This window comes from Neovison vison, chromosome 5, assembly GCF_020171115.1.
Source record: "Neovison vison isolate M4711 chromosome 5, ASM_NN_V1, whole genome shotgun sequence".
NCBI classification, from domain to species: Eukaryota; Metazoa; Chordata; class Mammalia; order Carnivora; family Mustelidae; genus Neogale; species Neogale vison.
In genome coordinates this window covers 36,300,620-36,324,794 of record NC_058095.1, presented here as the reverse complement: position 1 = coordinate 36,324,794, position 24,175 = coordinate 36,300,620, and positions in this window count along the sequence as shown.

Genomic DNA, 24,175 nt, shown 5'->3' with positions numbered 1-24,175 from the left:
CTTACATTTTATTAAATAAGTGGTTTTCCACTGTGCTGTGGATCATCTGTAACTTATATCCTCTAAATCCAGCCTTACTTCAATTCCAAACTTCCTTGACTTCTTGGCAACATTTGACACTGTTGACATCTCTTTTTTAAATGCTCACTTTTTTTGGTCTCCATGGCACCACACTCTCCTGATCTTTACCTTTCCTTTCTATTGTGTTCCTCAGTTTCCTTTGTGGGCATCTCCTCTTCTGCACAGTTCTGAAATATTGGTTTATCTCAGGGGTCTTTCCCAGCCTTGTGCTCTTTTCACTCCATATACTCACTTTAAATGATCTGATTAATTTCTATGCCGATGATTTACAAATCTGTAATTCCAAGCTCAGTCTTTGTTCTGACACACACACTTATGTGTCCAAATACCTACTTAACAATCTTACTTGGATACCCCTCCGGCACCTCAAACATAGTATATCTAAAAGTGAACTAATTACCTCTTCTCTACTGATTAATTAGAGAATCTTCTCCAGTGTCCCCTGCTCAATGAGTAGCACCATCACATAGATAATTTCCAGACCGATGTGATAGTCATGTTCTTAACTCTTCCCTTTCCTTATCTGTGATATCTAATAAACCTTCAGTTCCTGTTGTTGTTGTTGTTTTTACCTCTTGAGTATTTCTCAAATCCATGTACTTCTCTCCATCTCTACTATGATCATTCCCTCCTAATTTTTGCAATAACCAACCAAATGGTCTCCTTACCTCCAGTATCTCTTCTCACCAATCCATTCTGCCACCAGATTTGCATATTCATTCTTCAGTATATGTACAACTCTGAACCTCCGCCATATGGTTTATTAGGCCTTGCATGTTCTGATGTCTGCCAGTCTTCTCTTACTATTCTCCCAAACGTAATTAACCATACTGAATTTCAGTTCCTGTAACATCATGCATCCTTACCCCCAGACTTCCATGTTATTGTCTCTACTTGAAACACTCCTAGTATCTTTCAAATCTCAGCATTAAAGTCATTTTCTCAGGAGAGTTAATCCTGATCCCTAGATTAACTTAAATCTCCCTAAAATATGTTCCCATTACACCATTCTTTATGCAATTGCTTATTCAATCTTTGTCTTCCTGACTAGATGAAGAATACTTGTTCTGTCTGTCCTATTCACTGCTGGATCCACAGCCCAATGGCTATCACATACTAGGTACTCAATAAATACTTTTTGGATGAATGAATGAATAAACACATTGGCAATAGTTAGAACTCAGTAACTATCAAATGAAATGGTCTTAAAAAGAAAAAAAAACACTACATTTTTTTATGCGGAGGAGAGTTGTTCTCAACAAACTCATTGCCATGGGAGATGTTATTCAGGCATCTGGAATTCTGGAATTCTTCTCCGGATTACCTTCAGAACATGCAATATATTCCCCCATAATACCCTAGATAGTGGCAGATATTCATCCTTCAGGTTGGATTTTATTTTTGAAGCAGCAAGATCACTTAAAGCCAAGATGGGTAATCAAGCAGGGTAATACTATCAGAGGTAAAAAAAAAAATTATGTGTGATTGTAAATTAATGAGTCTGACTTTTTCATATGGCTCATAAACAGGGTCATAAGGTACTTCTAGAAGAGAAGTTTCAAAAAATATTTTGAGAAATGGCAGGATTGTTAGAATGTTTGTATAGCTTCCCAAGGGAACTTCTTTGTGGGGAACACGGCTCACTTAGATATATACAGTAAGGAATGTTTTGTTTTGTTTCCTTTAGGCACGATTTCTACATACATGTAAGCTTGACTCAAAGCTTCAGGGAGAGAATGATATAGTAGATAGCAGATATGTGAAGTAAATTTTACTTATCATCATCATTATTGTGAACATTTAATAATGTGCAAGGCACTTACAAAGTAATCATCATCATAATTTGACCACATATCAAGATAAAGTGAAGTTGTTAGCACACCAACCTAAATACCACCCCCAACAAAAAGTGTTATGAAATATAGAATAATCCTTTGCCAACTAATATAGCTCTCAAGAGTATCAACTACAGTGATATTAGGTTGACTCAGTTTATTGAAGTTAATGAGTGATTCCATCTGCCACAGATGATGCCTTCAGACTTTGGTCAGACTACTCAAAAATAGGTATTATTGGTCATGAGGGAAATCATGGGCAAGAACAGATCTACAGAAATAAATATATCTTCCCTATTAACAGCAACAATAATAGATCTTATTTAGATTCCCCATTATGTGCCATGAATTATGCTAAGCACTTAATATGCAAGTATTATTTTTTCATTTCAGAACCCAAAGCTAAGAGAGGTTAATTAACTTGTCCATCATTAAACATATAGCAACTGGAAGATTTAGACTGAGAACTAATGGTATACATAATTTCAAAGCACAAGTTCTTTCCACTTTACTCAAAGTACATAATGGATGAAACCAGGCCTTCACCATATGCAAAGATTGCACATTTGAAATACCAGCTCTATTGATTTGATTTTTTTTTTTGGTGGATCATCTTCTCATAAGTGTCTTAACTCTTCTGGCAGTTCCACTTTCTTCAAAATTAGCATTAAGAATTTTTTTTTAATTTTTTATTTTTTATAAACATATATTTTTATCCCCAGGGGTACAGGTCTGTGAATCGCCAGGTTTACACACTTCACAGCACTCACCAAAGCACATACCCTCCCCAATGTCCATAACCCCACCCCCCTTCTCCTAACCCCCCTCCCCCCAGCAACCCTCAGTTTGTTTTGTGAGATTAAGAGTCACTTATGGTTTGTCTCCCTCCCAATCCCATCTTGTTTCATTTATTCTTCTCCTACCCACTTAAACCCCCATGTTGCATCACCACTTCCTCATATCAGGGAGATCATATGATAGTTGTCTTTCTCCGCTTGACTTATTTCGCTAAGCATGATACGCTCTAGTTCCATCCACGTTGTCGCAAATGGCAAGATTTCATTTCTTTTGATGGCTGCGTAGTATTCCATTGTGTATATATACCACACCTTCTTTTTCCATTCATCTGTTGATGGACATCTAGGTTCTTTCCATAGTTTGGCTATTGTGGACATTGCTGCTATAAACATTCGGGTGCACGTGCCCCTTTGGATCACTATGTTTGTATCTTTAGGGTAAATACCCAGTAGTACAATTGCTGGGTCATAGGGCAGTTCTATTTTCAACATTTTGAGGAACCTCCATACTGTTTTCCAGAGTGGTTGCACCAGTTTGCATTCCCACCAACAGTGTAGGAGGGTTCCCCTTTCTCCACATCCTCGCCAGCATCTGTCATTTCCTGACTTGTTGATTTTAGCCATTCTGACTGGTGTGAGGTGATATCTCATTGTGGTTTTGATTTGTATTTCCCTAAGCATTTAAGAATTTTCTATTGATCTTTCTCTCCACTTTTTTTTTTAAGATTTTATTTATTTATTTGACAGAGAGAGATCACAAGTAGGCAGAGAGGCAGGCAGAGAGAGAGGAAGGGAAGCAGGCTCCCTGCCGAGCAGAGAGCCCAATGAGGGGCTCGATCCCAGGACCCTGAGATCATGACCTGAGCCAAAGGCAGTGGCTTAACCCACTGAGCCACCCAGGCGCCCCTCTCTCCACTTTTTACTATAATATTGAGTGTATTTTGGCTGTCTTCTCAGCTGTCCTTATGCCTCACTCCTAACTTCATTGCCCCAAAAGTTGTTACTGAAGCTCAGATCCTGCCTGTGGAGCTCTGTCCCATGGAAACCAACTTTGCATGACTTTTGCCTCCTATAAAATGGTAATGGACAAATCCTTCTCTGTGGGGAGTTTTTCTTGCCACTTGATATTGAATCTTGTAGGGGGAAGGTAATGGGAGATGGTTGATGGAACGTTTGGAGTTACCAAATCTGATATCCATACCTTGTCCAAGTACAGCATCCAATTTGGATTTGGACCTTACTACTAGATTCTGTCAGTATCCCAGGGAATGCATTGACTATCATAACATTTTTGTCACATCTCCATGCTGATTGTGCCATTATGTTGATGGAATCAAATTCAGTTACCATTTTTAACTTGATGCTCTTGATGAGGGTCTTAAAGGAAAGCATGATTTGTCTTGAGTAGGTAGGTTGACAGATTATTTTTGTCTTCTAGCTTAATATTAGCAAGAAGACTATGATGCAAGAGCCTTTAGTCCCCAGTGACAGGGAAACATCCAACTAAAGAAAATTGGAAAGGAATTAGTAAAACTGTGTCATAAAAATCACCATTACCTTCATATATGTTTATATCAAACTATAAATCAATATCTTTCTACCTATTTACAACCTAGCATACTTTAACCCCACCTCACTGTGTTTCTTCTCTTGTCTATATTCCTGATTGATTTCATGGTGTTTATTTTAAGGTCAGTAGAGTCATTTCCATCTCCTCATAATATTTTAACTCTTCATCTGTCTTTCATCCTATACCTTGATTTAATTATTTATTATAAGTATTTCTTAAGTCGCATTTGTTCAGAGAACTCTTTTCTGGACCTTAAAATGATACCAAACTCTCTAAGTCATGCTCTGTATTCTAAAAAAGCCTTTAGATTGTAAGGGGAAGATTAAAAACATGAAGGAAAATCTTTTACCTAAGAGAAATATTTTAAAGGATATAAGAAACAATCAGAAAATATACAATGGAAAGGATTAAAAGGGGTCTTAAAAATGCTATTCTAGCAGGTTTCTCCATCCATGTGTTTGTCTTACATCTTGCTCAGAGCAGCCTACACTATTATTAGTCTGCTAATACTAATTTTCCAGGGGTTCTGGAAAATAGTTTAGTAGCAGGAATTACTCCCCCAAAATATACTAAGAAACTAAATCACAGTAAGACTTGTATAAAGCCTGACAATTATAGGAATAATATTTAGATGTCCTGACTCCTAATTAATTCTTTGCTAAAAATAAGTTGATTGCTAGGGAGATTTGGCTACATGTTCCTTTGTTATCTTTTAGCATTCATTATTGTTAGATGTTAGAATACTAAAACATATATTCATATATGTCATCTGTTAGTATACATAATTCTTCCTTCTGCAAAGCGTTTGTGTAGAACGTAAACTCCAAGATATGATAATTAGTGATAACAGAGTCAAAGGTTTCCAAGGAGGAAATCAAAGAAGAAAAATGGGCACAAAATGTTGAAGGAAACTAGCAATAATTTTCATAATTGTTCTATTCTAAATCAGTGCCTTTCAAACTTCTAAAACCATGATTCACATGATTTTAAAATAAATGCATTTTTATCATAAGACTCAAAAGTTGTTATCCTCACTATGTGTAATGCACCTTTGATGCAATTTTTATTTCATTTCTTAAAAATCTGGTTAGGATCTAATAAGTGGGTCAACGTCCATAGTTTGAAAATCACTGCTTTAAATTGTCCACTGCTATAAAGAAGAAGGAGGAGGAAGAAGGGTTAGTGATGACATAGACTAGTCCAAGTGAAGTTTAGTAAGAGATATTTAGCATGATCCTTTTTTTCCCCCTCACTGACAAATATGTACATTTTAAAGACTTCAAAAGAAGGAAGTTATATGTGCCCAACATTGCGTACTTTAAAGATGCCAAAGAATTTTTAACTTAGAGTGCTTGTTCTTATTTCAGAGTAATAGTCCAAGCAAAGATGTGAATGTGTTTTTTTAAATCAACTAGTGTGAATTTTAAATAGCAGCTTTCTGCTTTCATAAATCATTTGTATCAAATTCATCTGTTGTTCTTCATATGGTAGATCACAAGTGGGTTGCAGCTGGCTTCTTTACAAACTGGAATTTGGATTCTATTAACAGGTCCAGGGAAAGATTCTTCTCCAGTATCTGGGCTTTTTCATTGCTACACACACTGAACATGGCTTTTGTACTATTACTTCAAGCTCCTTCAATTAGAAATTGCAAGATAGCTGTCATCAAACTCATGTAATGTGGATCAGCCATACATCTGGCAGAATTTGTTTGTGCAACAGATTAGATACCTACAATGTTTTCTCATCTTAAAGCAAAAACATTGCTTTTATAGCTAATGGAACATCAGAAGTGTTTCCATTATCCTGGTTTAAAAATACACGTACAACAAAGCAAGTGTCGCAATAAAATGCATGTTCTTTAAAAAAAAATTGCTATTAGGAAGTATATAAAATAGCTTTATTTGCACCAAAGTGAAACTTTACCATTATTTTTAAGACATGAAATATAAAAATCACAAGAAATTGGGAGCATTTGAGTAAGTAAAATAGTTGCTAAGCATAATGAATTTTGCTTTTTGGAAAGCCCATTTAAATTTCACTCTACTTCTAAGCAGTATTGTGTCATATAGTAGAAAATGCACTAAAGAGTATAAAAGGCCTGGGATTTGGTCTTAGTGCAGTCATTAGCTGATAGTGTAACTTTGGGTGATCCACTTAACCTTGCTGAGACTCATTTTCCTAATTTTAAAAATGAAGATATTAAATCACATGGTTTCTAAATTCCATAATATCATAGAGATAGGGAAGCTTGAGATAGTTATCTATTATATAAATGTTAACAAACAGGAATTATCCACTCATTCCTTTCCACATTAATTTGTGAGCATCTCTCATCATGTAGGTAAGAAGTAAAAACCTTTGCTTAAATGCAAGAGAGTTTAATAAACCTTTAAAAATAATCTCGGACCCTACTTAGAAACTAACGGACTAGAGGTTGCTAGAAGTCTGTTCTGGTTATACAGGCAAACTTGCAATCACTATAATAAAAGAATAAATCATATAAGAAAATGCATTAGCAAAAACTGAAGAGAGTAATCAGATAAAACATTGTGTGCATCCAACCATATCATTGAGAATAGACAATGCGTTTTTCTATGATTGAATTGAACAAAAATTATTCTAACTTATGAATACTAGAGCTACCAGAGAGAGAAAGTGGTGACCATCTGGAGTAAGAAGTTTCTTCTTCATGTAATCACAGTGATGACATCATTCACAAGTGGCAGAACATAATAAAGCATTTATCTTTCATTCCACAAGGTGGTGGTTTCATGTATAAACTATTTGGGATAGGGTTTTTATTCTGAATCTAATGATGTGCTTTTTAAACGGTTTTCTTATTTTTGTCTTGTTAGTACATCATTTAGAATCCTGCCTCTGGGTCTAACAAATTGCCTCATGCCAACATAGATACATATACTTTTCCCCCAAATTGATAACATATGCCAAGCTTTTCTGTACTGCCCTCAATAAACACACTTCTAGGGGCATTCTTGACCCTGATCCCAAAGAGAACTCCAAATGCGTTCCCTCTCAGCCAGAAGATCAGCTTCCTTGTGCTTTTTACCCTGTAGTTATGGCCTTAAAAATTAAATATACTTTAGAAACAAAATATGGTTCTTTATCTATAAATATTTGTATGTATTATATGGCTGAATGAGGTTTGTGAAATAACATTAAAAGGTATTTTAAAACAAAAGTTGAAGAGTTGTTGGCAATAAATTTTGCCAACTTTAACTTAAGAACCTTAGAGCCTTCCAGATACCTCAGATTCTGCCATTTCCTCCCTCCATAATGACATCTTCAACCAAAGCCTTCTCAGATGAGTCCGAGATTAGTTTCAAGGAGTCCAGGCTAAAGGTGTTTGAGGGCTGATTCTTTATGTTTGCCTCCTGCAGCTTTGTTTCAGATACATCTGTAAAATGAGCATCAGTGGTAAGGTACAGGCTTATGCATAAACTGCAGGGTATATTTAGAGTACATTGACCATTTATCCGTGCATTCATTCATTCTTCCTCTCACTCATTTTTCAAATATTTATTAAGTGCTTTCTTTGTTCCAGGCATGTGTTAAGCATTGAGGGTACAAAATAAAATAAACTCTCTTAAGAGTAATAATATAGGAATGATAGCATTAAACCTAATATTCAGCAAGGCAAATGAGATTTAATAACTTTTTATGCTAAATATCTTCATTTCTAATAATTTCCTCTATTTTTTCTATTATCTATTTAAAATAATTGTTTCACTTATCTTCTGCTTTTCTGTCTTCGATATAGTTTAAGCTAAGAGTTCTTTATAGTTTAAAACACTACATCTTATCAGAAAAAAATTTAAACATTTTAGGAGAGTGTAGGGGCATCTGGGTGGCTCAGTCAGTTAAGCATCTGCCTTCAGCTCAGGTCATGATTCCAGGGCCCTGGGATCAAGCCCCAGGTTGGAGTCCCTGCTCAGCAGGGAATCAGCTTCTCCCACAGCCCCTCATCCCCACTCATGTTCTCTCTCTGAAATAAGTAAATAAAATCTTTAAAATAATAAACATTTTAGGAGAGTTTAGTGGCACCTAATTGTTATGCCACTTTAATTTTTGCCTAAAATAATTTTAGAGTCTTTAGATTTCTAGGACTTAGAGTCCCAGAAAAATGGAGGCAAGTGGTCTCCACCAGCAGGTTTACGGGGATTGGAACTTGAATGTTATTTATTTAGAGAAGATTATAATAAGTATGAGCTAAGGGATCAGGAGACAGTACACACTACAAAAGTAAATATGATTATTAATAGGACACATAATAGAAGGTTTAACTGTGTATACATCAGAACTGAGTAGTTGCTTTCCACCCTGGGAAGGACTGGTTGTGTTCTTGAAGGGTGTTCTGACTCAAATGTACGGCAAAGTCAGTGATCAAATGCTTTCCTAACTAGAGATTAGTTCAGGTGTTTACTTTTAACAGTCTTTCTACTTAGCGCATAAAAAATGGCATGTGAAGATGAAAAACTTTCTATATACTGAGAGAAAATGTTGCCACTAAATGGTAAAGTAATTCTTATTCAAACTAAAAAATGTCGTTTTTCTTTTACTCAAATTGAGTCATCAGAACATTCAGGTACACTTAAGCCAATAAAAGAAAGAAAGAATAAAATATTCAGAAGTAAAACATGTCCATACTTACACAGTTTCAAGTTAGAAATGGTTGGTTCATTATCTTATTAAGCTGCCATCCACTACAGTATTTAATGCTTTCTATTTTTGAGCACTGCACAAATATTAACAAATTGATTCCATCACACTCTAAAGTTTGCTAGTGTTGTTACTGCGATTTCTAAGGCAAAGGCAGAAGAGACCATTTTAGAGTGTACTTTGAGCTAGAGGAATGACAGCATATTCAAACACCTATAAGTAAGTTAGTCTTGTTGGGGAAGCAAGGTATGCACTTCTGGAGCAACTAGGAAATACTGAGCATTGGACATGATTATGTGCCAAAATAGATAGTAAGTGCTATAGATCTGAATAGAGAGGTAAAAAACCAGATCTATGATGAGTCTTAGAGCAAGAGCTATTTTACTTCTCAGGAACAGAAAGTATTCATATTACCATGATTTTGTCTTTACACCCTGACTTCTTCAGTAGCTACTTTGAAATTAGAGAAGGTAATTGCCCTTTCTCAGCTAATTCTGAAAACATATGGAGTGTACTATCATTACACTCAAACACAGGTACTTCAGCATTTAACATGGGGGCCACCCTGCTTGTCAAATTTTCCCCAAACAAGAGGCAATAAAAACTAGCCATTCCTCAGGAGTAGATATTCAAAATTAGAAAAGTGACTGGAAATTTGAAGGGGGAAAAAAAAAAAAAAGATGGGGCTGTTTTTTACGTGAGCTCTCCCCACGACCCCCTACTGCCTTTTAAAAAATAAATTAACTCATCATGAGATTTCCAAATGCATTCTTTTAACATATGGTCAGAGTGTAAACATACTGGATTTATTTCAGGGAAAGAAGTAACCTGATTGATTCAAACAGTACCTCAGAATTTATTCAGTAATGTCAAGAGTCACAACTTCTTTTTATCACTTTGGATTCACAAAATTGCATCAGAGGAAGATATATGCTTGAGTGTGATTGCTCCCAGACATGCATTTTTCCTCCATGAGGGACCTGAAATAATACCAAAAAGCCAGCATGTATTCATGTGGGTTTTAGTGGCACTCATCCGGAATGATTTCCCACTGAACGTTATGTCAAACTTGTGAAACAATAAGGTTATATCCTGACACCAGTAATTTTCTCTCTGGCATCTAAAATTCAGATTCTTCTGTTGGTAAAACTCCTCTCCAAATTTAATGAGCTATCTTGTATTACTTTTGCAAGGTGAGGGTAAGAGAGCTGAGCGGGCCAGTATAGGAATGAACATGTGAAAAATCAGAAGAAAGTGAGAAATTGCTTAATGATCGAGTTCTAATACCAGATATAATGGTATGCTTACCCTTTGAAATGAACAATCCAAAAGTCAAAACACAGTTAAATTGAACGTAGAGAAAGTATACACTGGAATGAAATCAGTACTGCAGGATTAAGTCTATATTCCTTTTCATTAGGAAGTGTCCTTCCCATGCACACATGTCACCATACTGATAGGCAGCAGGAGACAATGTTGTACGTTTTCTTCCCACCATCAGAGGCCTGAGGATGAAATCAGAGATCATCTGCTTGTGAATATGGGGGGAAAGAACCCATTTTCACTGCAAGGCTTTAATGTGATGTTGATGGTAAGCGACATGATCACTGAAAACAGATGCCATATGGAGTCTCATTGATTGATGTGCAAATCTTTGACAGCAGAAACCCAGGTTGTCAGTTTGCCTTCATGGCTGTCTTACTGAGATCGAGTCAGGAAAGGATCCTCTTCATTTAAAATGCTGGGATATGAATCACTCTGACAGAGAAAAGTTCCTTCTGTCTGGCCTTGTGATTCTCAAGTGTAGGCAACATGGGGACTTCTTCTAAAGGTGAAACTCAGGAATTTCAAAATCCCCTTTAACAAATTCTCTTCTTTAAATGAAGAATATTTTTGCTGAAATAGTTCACTAGACACTGTTTTCTTGTTTAAAGCGAGGGTGATTGTCACCCTTAAGGTGCTGGCTACCCTTCCACAAGTATGTGTGACAGCTTTGGTTAACGGGATTTTGTGAAATGAGGAATCATGGCCCCTCATGCTTTTGTGTGAGTTTGTATGCTGCCGTACTACAAAGAAAACACACCATTTTACCATGTCAGTAAAAGAAGGACTGCCTTGAATTAGGAAACCTCTCCGGAAGCAGCCAGAGGAGCCTCTCCACCTGAACTCAGTTTGGGAGGCTTATGCACTTTGTTTTTAATTGGTGCAGTCTGATCAAGCAAACCAAAACAAGGAAGTGTTTATAAGCTCAAGAGGGAATGGTATTCCTTAGAATCTCAAAGAGCTATATATTTTTTAGATATTAATCATATGTGATGCTGTAAAGAAAAGCAGTTGGCACCGACATGAGAAATGTTGGCATTAGATAATATGTGTAGTGGAAAGGCATCTGAACCCAAAGCCTGTAAATACTTTCTTCCAATGGTAGATCCTAATTATATTTTCTGTATTGCCTTTTGATTGGTTGGCTCATTTTATGTTTGTTTTAATAACATCTATTAACAATTTTTCTACTACAAAAGCAGTACATATTTTTTTATTAAAACACTGGATAATATAAGAAAAAGCACTCATATTTTTATTACTTTAAGACAACCAATATATTTTTCTATGTATAGGTTTTTATTTTTAAAAAATGTTTAAAGACCTCATTTATTTGAGAGGGCACAAGTGGGGGGAGAGGGGCAAAGGGAGGAGGGAAGCAGACTCCCCGATGAACAGGGAGCCCAATGTGGGGATGAATCCCAGGACCCAGAGATCATGACCTGAGCCAAAGGCAGATACTTAACCAACTGAGCCATCCAGGTGCCCTCTACAGGCGTTTATTTTTTAAAACATATACTGCATGTAAAATTTTGTATTCTGATTTTTATTTATTTTTTTAAAGATTTTATTTATTTATTTGACAGACAGAAATCACAAATAGGCAGAGAGGCAGGCAGAGAGAGAGAGAGAGAGAGAGAGGAGGAAGCAGGCTCCCTGCTGAGCAGAGATCCCAATTCAGGGCCGATCCCAGGACCCTGAGATCATGACCTGAGCCGAAGGCAGAGGCTTAACCCACTGAGCCAGCCAGATGCCCCTGTATTCTGATTTTTAAACTTAACATTCTATCACATAATTTTTGTATATAAATTTCATCTAAATTTTCTTTTATTAGCTGCAGTGATGATCATCAAATGAATTTACTATGTTGTTCTTGACCATTCCTTCATTGATACTTACCATTTCTTATCTTTATAAGTAAGGTTGCAATTAACATTCTCTTCAAAGTTGTATCTTTGGATCTTAGTTTAAATTTATATAATTGGTTCCCAGGTATAGAATTATTAGGTTAAACTATAAAAACTTTTTAAAGGCTTTGGTTGTTTCATTTTACATGCTCTTAAGCCGAATGTGATAGTATTCATTTCTTGGCTCATTTTAGATGGCTGATTATTGAAACTCTCTTGGGGTTTCATGAGGCCCAATGGAGTTTGGAAATAGATGTGATTGCTGTTTGACTCTCCTTAACCACCCTTAAGCTCTGGAGGTTCAATTTTCTTCATTAATGAGATGAATTATAAAATATTTCACAAAACCATTGTGTGAAAAAGACAGTAAAATAAATGGAAAATATCTCATAATTTTAGAATATTTATTAAGTACCTGCTGTGCGTGGGATTATTCTACATACGAATATGTTTTTTCAATTGAGAACCTAGCATATTTTAATTTTCCCTAGACAATAGTAGTCTAGCAAAGGAAAGGATGAAAACCTTTGGTTAAAGAATCCATTCTCATTTTTACTCTTTTACTAAGTTGCTATGTGACCTTGTATAAATTACTTAACTCTTCAGGTCTCTATTTCTTCATCAAGGAGTGCAGCGGATTTAACCAGATTATCTCTAAACTGCTTATGGGTCTAAGATTCTTTGATGCTATCAAAAGTCATTTTTCCAGAAAAGAATGACCCTTCTAACCACTCGTCCTTTCAAAATCCAAGTGAAGAGTGCCTGCAATATTTATTTCCAAAAACTCTCAGAGAGTTCAAATATATATGGCTGTACTGGGTAACTTTCATGTTTCTATTCAGATTTACTTTAAAGAAATATCATGATGAGAGCATAACCTTTGCTTGATCCTTTTGTGAGTTAAACAAAAACAGATGAAAGTTATAACAAAGAATCCTTTAAAAATATAAGTATACTACAGAATGTGCCAAATTATGCTCTAAGCTTTGTAGTGTAATGGTCACTGTTTTCAGTTGGAATTTCATACAAGTCTTTGAGATTACAATTTGGTGCTCATTACTATAACACAGAAGACATCCTACACTAAACAGAGAGCATCATCTTATCTGGGCTACAGTGAACATTTATCTTTTTATTAGTGAACACTAATCTTTATCTTTTTATACAGTGAACACTTATCTTGTTTATTTCATTTTGTATACTCTTAAATATAGTGCTAACAAGGAAAAAAATCACATTTTGTTTGCTAGCAGGATTTTGTCATGGAAAATTTGCATTTTTAAAAATAACAGCTTTATTATGATATAATTCACAATTTTAAAGTGTATAATTCAGTGGTGTTTAGTATGTTCACAGAGTTGTACCAACACCACAGGTGTGTTTTAAAAACTAAATTGTGTAGACAATACACTAATTGCTTGCTTCTGTTTATTAGATTTGGTATCATATATATATTTTTTTCACTCAAGACCTTGTTTGGTTGCAAGAATTTAAACTATTCAGAGTTAATAAATAATTTGGCTGTGTTATAGCACATTTTCAGTTTAATGTGAAATCTACGCATTTACCCAATCCTACGTGGAAATCTTTGTTTACAGAGTATAGAAAAATTTAAAGTGCATATGTTTGATGGTTTTGCAATACAATTAAAATCCATGAGAGGCTGAGAACAGTTCATGTGTTTCTGAATTTATTTTAGATATTTAAAGTCATTTAAAAAAATTTGCCTCCCTCTGTTGACTTAGAATTCTTATGGATGATTAAAGATCATACCTCAAGAAAAAACATCTAAAAAAACATCTGAAGGTGATAGAGGGGTAATAGCTGTTTTTTCTCCTCAAGCCATGAAAAAAAAAATGCTTGTATTTTGAGAAATCATAGGTATGATTTAAAATGTAAATAATAATATTTTATCTCTAGCATTTCATAAGATTGATCTTGAAAGAGTTAACTAGATGTTTCTACTTAAGCCTTTGCAATAAACTTGCTAGTAATCTCTTCTTAACTGTTTTATAAACAAGCTGAGTAACTTACTATTACGATGAGTTTTTAGTAACTTGACTACTGAAGCTATAAAAACCATTGTAAATTTAGATAAAACCTTTTTTGTTTAACATTCCAATCTAAATCCTTCAGTATAGCATCTCATTTTTTTCCCCTGTCCATCTCTTGGGAATTGCAAGGGTTGTCATAAATTATTTTCTCACTATTCAGTTTGAGAAATCGGTGCCCATTTTCAAATAGAAGCTTTATTTTATTTTATTCTTTATCCAGTATAATTAACATACAAAGTTGTATTAATTTCAGGTGTACAGTATAACAATCAGATGGAAATTTTGAAGTAAACTTCTCACTAGTGAGGTAAAAAAAGAGAGGCCTAACATTCTTGCTAGAACCTCAATACAGACCTTTATAAGAACATCTTCTCAGGGTGCCTGAGTGGCTCAGTTGTTAAGCATCTGCCTTTGGCTCAGGTCTTGATCCCAGGGACCTGGGATTGAGACCCGCATCGGGCTCCCTGCTCTGTGGGGAGCCTGTTTCTCCCTCTTCCATTCCCCCTGTTTGTGTTCCCTCTCTTGTTGTCTCTCTCTCTGTCAAATAAAAAAATAAAATCTTTAAAAAAAAATCTTCTGTAAGTGTTCATACCTTGAAATGACCTTGAATAAGTCGTTTACCCTTATATGGCTTATTTTCTCATCTGCCAAATGGCAGTAAAGAGTGGTCTAAGTGTGTTTGAACATGATAACCTAAAGTAATTGTATTACATCAAATAGTGGTATATACGTTGTGTCCCTCAGAAAGACATCAACAAACTAATATTTTTAATATAACCTATAAATTTTCTGTGATATCCTTATCTACATTTGGGAAACCAGTTGAACTCTTAATCTAAAATATACAGATGGGACACCTGGGTGGCTCAGTCAGCAGAACATCTGAATCTTGATTTGGGCTCAGGTCACAAGGTCAATGTCATGAGATTGAGCCCCATAGTGGGCTCCATGCTCAGTAGGCAGTCTGCTTGAGAGTCTCTCTCTTCCTCTCCCTCTGTCCCTCACCCTGTACTCATGCATGTGCTTTCTCTCTTTCATAAATAAATAAATTTTTAAAACATTAAAATACACAGAAATATTTATCAAAGTAGTAACTCATATCATATCATAATAACTCATTATGACATTTTAGAGAGATTATGAGCATTGATTTTTGTTATTTTGCCTTTAAGTGAGCATTGAGATATATGAGAAACAAGCCTAGCTTGAGGAAAATAAGTTGACTCATAATTAGACTTAAAAATTCAGAAAAAGGGGCACCTGGGTGGCTCAGTGGGTTAAAGCCTCTGCCTTCAGCTCAGGTCATGATCCCAGGGTCCTGGGATCGAGCCCCGCGTCGGGCTGTCTGCTCAGCGGGGAGCCTGCTTCCTCCTCCCTCTCTCTCTGCCTGCCTCTCTGCCTACTTGTGATCTCTGTCTGTCAAATAAATAAAAAATTTAAAAAAATTCTTTAAAAAATAATTCAGAAAAAAATGTGGGACAGTTAGCAGAGATCAAATAATTAGCTGAGAAAAAAAAACTAACTTGGAAACAAGTTCGAGACTGGAAATAGTGGGCACAATTTTCTCTTTTGTAAAATTGGTTATTTGGGGGACCATTCTGTGTTTTATAAATGTGATTTATATATTAGAGGCAACATTGCTTTTTAGGGAAAAAATACTGATGCCCTCTGCTGTCATCTTAACTTCCTTCTGTTTGCTGTCAAAACAGGAAGGAAAGGGGGAAACCCAAGCGAAGTAGTCAGGGAGCAATACTGGGAAATTCTGGTATCTGCACTGCCATGGACTGAATCACATGCCTCTATCTGACTGCTTTATAACTTCACCCCAAAGTGAATTCCATCATTATTAGAGACAAACATAATTCTTTTTAAAAGATTTTGTAGTGACAGAAATGTGTGCCTTTGAAATTCAGAAAAACTAATATGAAATGAAAGTATCATCTGTTTGAGATTTCTCCTGGAATGAAACTAAAATGGGTTCATTTGGTAATTAGAGGAAACCTCAGCCAAAAATTCTTTTTGAACAAATGAGTACCTCCTTCCTCAATGAAGCCGCCTAAAATGTTATTTAAAGTATATGCCGACTGGACAGACCTGGAATTGTTATTTTTCACAATTAATTGAAGCATTTGGAAAATTCTGGCTGTAGATGGCAGCATCGCACTAATGCATCCGTTCTAAAGCCTCTCACAGAATTTGTAAGATGCTAAAAGCTCTCTGGTGCTTAGAGGACTACAGCTCATTCACTAAAAACTAGCCACCTTTTTTCCCCCCCTCTGAGGGTGAAAACTTGCCTTGCCTTTGCATGCATCCACCTCTAAATTTACTACATTCAGACTTATTCCCAAAGTCTTTGAGCATATTCCTTTAGTTGTGGGATTTGGAAAACAAAATGAATGGTATTTTTTTTTAGAGCTTCTGAAAATACCAATTGTAGAGCCTTTGAAAACACAGATTTGTCAGCATTTCACATTAATGGGTCTTTTATTTGTTTGTTTTTCTTCCTGATTTATAGACAGCACCCCATTATAGAGGCAATATATCTTAATTTAAATAACTTTCAAGTTATTTATGACTAGCAATGACTTTGAGGCTGGGGTGTTTTACTTTGTTTTATTTTTGTTAACAGTTTCATTCTGGTGCTAGTGATAACAGTAGAGCCTAAAATAAAAGTTTTACAGAGTTCTCTGGATGATTGGAATAAACTACTGAATTACATGAAAGACCTAAATCTTTCTTGAAAAATTTTCATTTATAGCTATATTCTAACTTAAACGTTTAACAAAAGATAATGATGACAATTCATTATGTCACAGATATTATCTAAGGTTCTCTTATTTCACTTAACTCTTGTTATAAATGCACATTATTTTTATTTTGCACACGAAGAAGCAAGGGCAAAGAGATTCAGTGATTTGCCCAAGATTTCACCACTAATAATGGTGGAACCAGGCTATAATGCAGGGTTTTTTTAATTCTAAGATCAGTTCATTCAAAGTGATGATAGCTGCTTCTCCAAGGAGAAAAATAGTCTAGTAAGCAGGACATGAAAGATTTAAGACAGAAAAATAGGTATAATTTATAAGCATTTAGAATAGGTAGTAGGTGATTTTTAAAATTTGGGGGTTTTTCTTCATTCAATAAATATCCTTTAAATGTCTGGCATGTACCGGGCGCCTGGGTGGCTCAGTGGGTAAAGCCCCTGCCTTCAGCTCAGGTCATGATCTCAGGGGTCCTGGGATTGAGTCCCGCATAGGGCTCTCTGCTAGGCAGGGAACCTGCTTCCTTCTCTCTCTCTCTCTCTCTCTGCCTGCCTCTCTGCCTACTTGTGATCTCTCTCTGTCAAATAAATAAATAAATAAAATCTTAAAAAAAAAAAAAAAATGTCTGTCATGTACCAAGACCTGGAAAGGAACCAAGGAAACCTTAACATAATCTATAATATATAGTTCTTGCCCTTCTATAGTGTGTGTGTGGGAACCAAGACACAAATAGATAATTATAACACAGTGATTTTTATCTTTGCATTTAGTCTGTTGTAATATATGTTAATATGAGAACATAGAGAAGGCAAATCTTACCTGGGGTGGAGGGCAAAAGAGCCTTCCTGAAATAATTGACATTTCAGTTGAGTCTTACAGGCTAGACTAACCAATTGGAAGGAATAGAAGAAGACATTACAAACAGAACAGCAGCATAAACCAAAGACAGCATAGTGTGCACATTAAATAATATCTAATACTGAAGTGAAGATTTTGCATTTTTTATAGGGGGGAGAGGGAGAGAAACTTAATCTCAGGCTTGATCTCACAACCCTGAGATCATGACCTGAGCTGAAACCAAGAGCCGGATACTTAACCAACTGAACCATCCAGGTGCCCCATGAAGTGAAAATTTTAGAAAATAGTTTTGTTGAGTTCAAAGGGAAGAGTTAGGGTCACTATTTTCTCATCAGCCTTAACTGTATTATAAAACTATGTTAACTATATTATAAAACCCTTAAAAATATTGTAATTATACCAAATCTTAGGGACACTTAGATGACAACCTCAACCGTCAAAAATATAACTAAGAACCTGGAAGGGGAAGGAAAATAAGAAAACTGACATTTATTGAGGTATCTGGGTGGCTCAGTCAGTTAAGTGTCTGCCTTTAGTTCAGGTCATGATCCCAGGGTCCTGGGATCAAGCCCCGCATGAGGCCTCTTGCTTAGCAGGGAGCCTGCTTCTTCATCTCCCTCTGCCTGCTTCTCCCCCTGCTTCTGCTCTCTCTCTCATTCTCTTTCTCTGTCAGATAAATAAATAAAATCTTTAAAAAAAAAAAAAAAAGGAGGGGTGCCTGGGTGGCTCAGTTGTTAAGCATCTGCCATCAGCTCGGGTCATGATCCCAGGGTGTCTGGGATCGAGCCCCACATTGGGCTCCCTGCTTGGTGGGAAACCTGCTTCTCCTTCTCCCATTCCCCCTACTTGTGTTCCCTCTCTCACTGTGTCTTTCTGTCAAATAAATAAATAAAATCTTAAAACAAAAATTAAAAAAATTTAAAAAAGGAATACTGACATTTACTGAATAGCACTCACGTCATCCCAATACTGGACATTAATTCTGTGATATTAATAGTAATGTGTCTGTTTTATGACAAGGCTTAAAAATATTAAGGAAGTTTCCCACAGCAAGCTAGGGAATGGTAGAGCCAGAATTGGGGTTCCGATGACTCTAAAGACTTTGCTCTTTTTTATGCTTTTGTAGAAGAGGGAAAATATTTTTTTCTTCCTACTCTTCCAAGATCTGGACTGAAACCCCATAGCAAAAGACAGATTAACATGAGAAAAGCATACAGATTTACTTTACTTAATATAAGTTTTATGTGACACAGAAGCCTTCATAAGGAAATGAAGACCCAAAGAAGTGATTAAACCTGAGTGATTTATGCTAGGTGTGACGAAGAGTGGAAAATTATGGGAAAATGTGATAAGACAAAGAGTGTGAGCTCAGAGTAGTAAAGGGGGAGAAACAAGGTCTGATTGTCGACCTCTTGGTGTACCTGCCTTTGGAGATAAGAATGTTCCTTTCCTTCAGGTATAGAGAGGGCACCTCTCACATCAGGGTCTTATGATCTGCTTTAGGGGAAAGTCAGAAAGTTCTTTCTGCACATGCTTTGCCTCAAATTCCTTAAGTTTAAAATATGCAATATGTCAAGTTTATTTTGGGGTTATATGCATATTTTGGGGTAGCATGTTTTGAACACCATCTTTCTTTCCTCAGAGTAGCTAAAAGTTAAGTATCACAAAATCTATACACTATGATTTCCTTATGAACTTGACTCATAAGAAAGCTCCTCAAGCTCTGACTCAGGTGGTTTCCTTTCATAAATCACAAATCCATTCCAATTGTCCACTCCTCATCATCTCATACACAGATTAAAAAGTAGCTTCCTGAAGTGCCTAGGTGACTCGGTGGTTTAAGCATTCAGCTCGTGATTTTGGCGCAGGTCATGATCTCATGGGTCTTGAGATTGAGCCCTGACTCCAGCTCTGTGCTCAGTGGGGAGCCTGCTTGAGAGCGTCTCCCTTTGCCCCTCCCCAAACTCGTGTACATGCATGCACTCTAGCTCTCTCTCTAAAATCAATCAATCAATCTTTTTTTTTAAAAAATGGACTTCCAGGGTGCCTGGGTGGCTCAGTGGGTTAAGCCTCGGCCTTCGGCTCAGGTCATGATCCCAGGGTCCTGGGATCGAGTCCCGCATCGGGCTCTCTTCTCAGCGGGGAGCCTGCTTCCCTCTCTCTCTCTGCCTGCCTCTCCGCCTACTTGTGATCTCTGCCTGTCAAATAAATAAATAAAATCTTAAAAAAAAAAAAAGTACTTCCTAACTCTCTCTGCCTCAGTCTACCAGCACCACACTCCATACTACTTGTTTTTCTAAAACAGAACTAGTCCTATCACTTATGGAAACAAAAAATCCTTTACTGCCTTCCAATTGCCTTCACAAAGTTCAAACTCCTGAGCGTAGTTTTCAAGGCTTTTTACTTAGCCCTGTGTTTTCCCATCTAGAGGCCTGTTTCTTTCCTTCTTTCTGCCCTTTCTCCTCTCCCTGTCCTTCTCTCTTTTTTCCCTTCCCTTTTCCTCTCTCCCTGTCTTCCCCCACTTTTCTCTCATCTTCCCCTCTATCGTTGCTCTCTCCCTCGTCCTCTCCTTTTTACCGTGACTCTAGTCACAGTGAAATATGTATTGCTCCCTGAACATAGTATGTTCTCTTCCCCTAAAATTTACTTCCCATCCTTTTCTAGCTGATAAGATGTGACAAAAATCCAATTCGTCTTTCAAGATATAGTTTAAATGTCATGAACCATGTGAAATCTTACCCTATCTCCTGGGGTTAAATTATTACTTCCTACTTCAGACTCCCACAACTCTATTCTTACCTTTAAGTGCCTTTTGCAAGTGCCCTTTGTAAGTTAATTTTACAATGAACTCTATACATATATGCTTGTTAAATTGTGAGCATGCTCATCCTTATCTTAGAACATGACAGTCAGGGGTGCCTGGGTGGCTCAGTTGTTAAGCACCTGCCTTTGGCTCAGGTCATGACCCCAGAGTCCTGGGATTGAGCCCCGCATCGGGCTCCCTGCCCAGAGGGCTCCCCATTCGCTGGGAAGCCTGCTTCTCCCTCTCTTATTTCCCCTGCTTGTGTTCCTTCTCTTGCTGTGTCTCTGTCCAATAAATAGATAATTTTTTTTAAAAAAATGAACATGAGAGCCATAACTCTTCCTCAAAAAACTGAAATAATGGATATTCAGAATGTTTATTGGATACATTAAGCTTAGTTCTCTGAATTCACAGAGGCATTAAAAATAACGAATTAGGAAGAGAAAGCTGAGATTATAAATTCTGATAGGTATTCTGATTATAGCAAAAAAAAAAAAAGACAAAATGACAGCTCTGAGCAAGGGGAAGATAGAAAACCACATAAAACAAAGATTACTAAAAATACCAATCTGAACTTATTTGCTGTGGAGTTGAACATTTGATTTATTTCAGTGTGTCCTGAGGTGGCACTGTTACCACACAGTACATTTTAATTTATACTAAGAATAGTGATCCTATATCGTTTTGAAAGCACTTACGATTTGTACTGTATGGTGTGCTTAAGAAAGCACAATGGCATAAGGATAGACGTATAGATCAGTGAAACAGAATTGAGAGTTCAGAAATAAACGTGTGTGTCTATGGCCAACTGATTTTTTGACAAGAGTGCTAAGATTATTCAATGAGGGAAAAATAATCTCTTCAACAGATAGTGCTGGGACAACTGGATAGCCACATGCAAAAGAATGAAGTTGGGTTCTGATTTCAGAAATTAACTCAAAATAGATCAAAGACCTACATGTAAGCACTAAAACTATAAAACTTTTAGAAGAAAACATAGGTGTCAATCTTTATGACCTTAGGTTTGGCAATGGATTCTTAGATATGACACCAAAAATACAGGCAACTAAATAAAGAATAGATAAATTGGGCTCCTTTGAAGTTCAAAACTTTGTACATTAAAGGACATTATCAAGAAAATGAAAAGACAACTTGGCAAATGGGAGAAAATATTTGCAAATCATTTATCTGATAAGAGTCTAGTATCCAGAGTATATAAAGAACTCCTACAACTCCGCAAAAGAACAAACAACCCAATTTAAAAATGGGCAAAAGTCTGGAAAAGAAAATGGCCGAAAACTCATGAAAAGATGCTCAAAGTCATTTGCCACTAGGGAAATATAAAGCTAGACCACAATGAGCTAACATTTCACACATACTATGATGGCTATATTTTAAAAAAAGAAGAAAAAGAAAAATAACAAGTGTTGGATATGGAGAAGAGGCTGATCAGCCCAACGCAGGGCTCGATCCCAGGACCCTGAGATCATGACCTGAGCCGAAAGCAAAGACTTAACCCACTGAGCCACCCAGGTGCCCCAGCAGTGCATTTTGCTTTTTTATTCAACATTTTAAATATTGTAAAATTTGTTATGTAATTTAAGACATTAAAAGGGCTGTCACAGATTGTCCCTCCCTTTAGCGTCCTACTATCTCCAGTGAAGCCTCTTTAACTATTTCATTAGTCAAAAATTCTAATGAATCAAAGACAACTAACAAAAAAGATATGACATAAAAAACAATTCTGTTGTCCAAAAAGATAGCCTTACTATGTTCTGTGTGTTTTTCCGTCACTTCTGAGATTTCAGAATTTAAGCTCTAAGACATAAAGCATTCAAAGAAAATCATAATTAGAAGATATGGGAAGAACCCAAGAATGTTGGGTACTTATGTTTCAATTTCTGGAGAACACTGGCCATACGTATAATCCAACAATTCGATAAAAATTAACACTATTGAGAAACACAAGTGCATTGAAAATATTCAATTTGGAAATAAAACTATGTGCCTAACCATATAAAGTCATAGTATGGGCTGGATTGTAACTGCATTTAATAATACTCATAGCACTGTATTTCTGTATGTTTGTTTGTTTGTTTATTTATTTTCAGGATAACAATATTCATTGTTTTTGCACCACACCCAGTGCTCCATGCAATCCGTGCCCTCTCTAATACCCACCACCTGGTTCCTCCAACCTCCCACCCCCCACCCCTTCAAAACCCTCAGATTGTCTGTATCTTTAGATCAGAACTTGAAACATAGTCTCAGACCAATACTTAACCTTCAACATATTTGCTTTGAGAAACTAATTTTATTAGGGGGTTAACTTTGGTGTTTAATGGTTTTATATGTTCTTCAGGTATCTCTACACCTCACCTCAGTCTCATAACTTACATACATGACAAATGCAAACTTTCCATTGACCCAGAAAAGACATGTGTTCTGGCACAGAGTATAATTATAAGTCCCTGATCTCCTCCCCTCTCTCACTCTGCCCCCTCTTTTTGTGTTCTCATTGTCAAATACAAGAACTCAAGGATGGACCAGAGATTTGGCTCCAATTAGTATCCTCTGGCACCTGAGCCATTAGATTGACAATTCATTTATACGTCTTTGTGGTTAACTCATGATCTCATTCAATAACAGTATTTTTCTGGGTGGTATTTTTTGTTGTTGATCTTTATGCTTAAATATGGGTTCTTATTTTTCTCTGTGAATCATTGTGTCAACATAGGTGTAGTTTGGTTAGGTAAATACAGAGGAGATAAATAAACTAAATCTGAACCTATAGAAACGTTCTCTTCTCGGTGCTTATAGTAATGACTTGCACATTTGTAATATTTCTTTCTGGCTTCTTTTCATGGGAGGTATTGAGTCTGGAAGTTAAAAAAAAAAGTGGAGATAAACAGGGAACGCTTCCCACTAAGAGTTCAAGACATGTAAAACAGAAGTTGGCCTTTGAGTAACAGAAATGTATATGAAACACTTAAAAGAAAACAAGTACCTAATAGTTCTCAGGTAAATTAGTCAGTATAATTTTGTAATACCTTCCAAAGTGTGCTTCTTTGAACTTTCAGTTGAAATGAGACCTGTGTTAATCAGCATGCAGCTTCTTGTCTTAGAGATCAACACATTTAAAAACCAGGTGGGTAAGTCAAGTTCAGTATTAATCTAGGGTGTCTGAAACTTCTCTTAGCTTTAAACTATCCCACCCTCTAGCTCTATAGAAAGATAAGTATTTGTTAAGGAGCTTTTCTTTTTTCTTTTCTTTTTTTTTTTTTTTGCTTCATTTTTATTGTTAGTTTTTATAGAGATAATAGTTCCTAGTAATAATTGTTTCCAGTGAAAAGAAGTTCAAGGAAGATTGAAAATATATTTGAATGAGCTCAAACAATTTGCAATTTAAATAGCGTGCAGGATTCTCTTACTCATAGGTAATATTGTTTAATCTTTGTTAACATACTAGGTATAAGATCAATGATTTCTGCCTGATAATACCTTG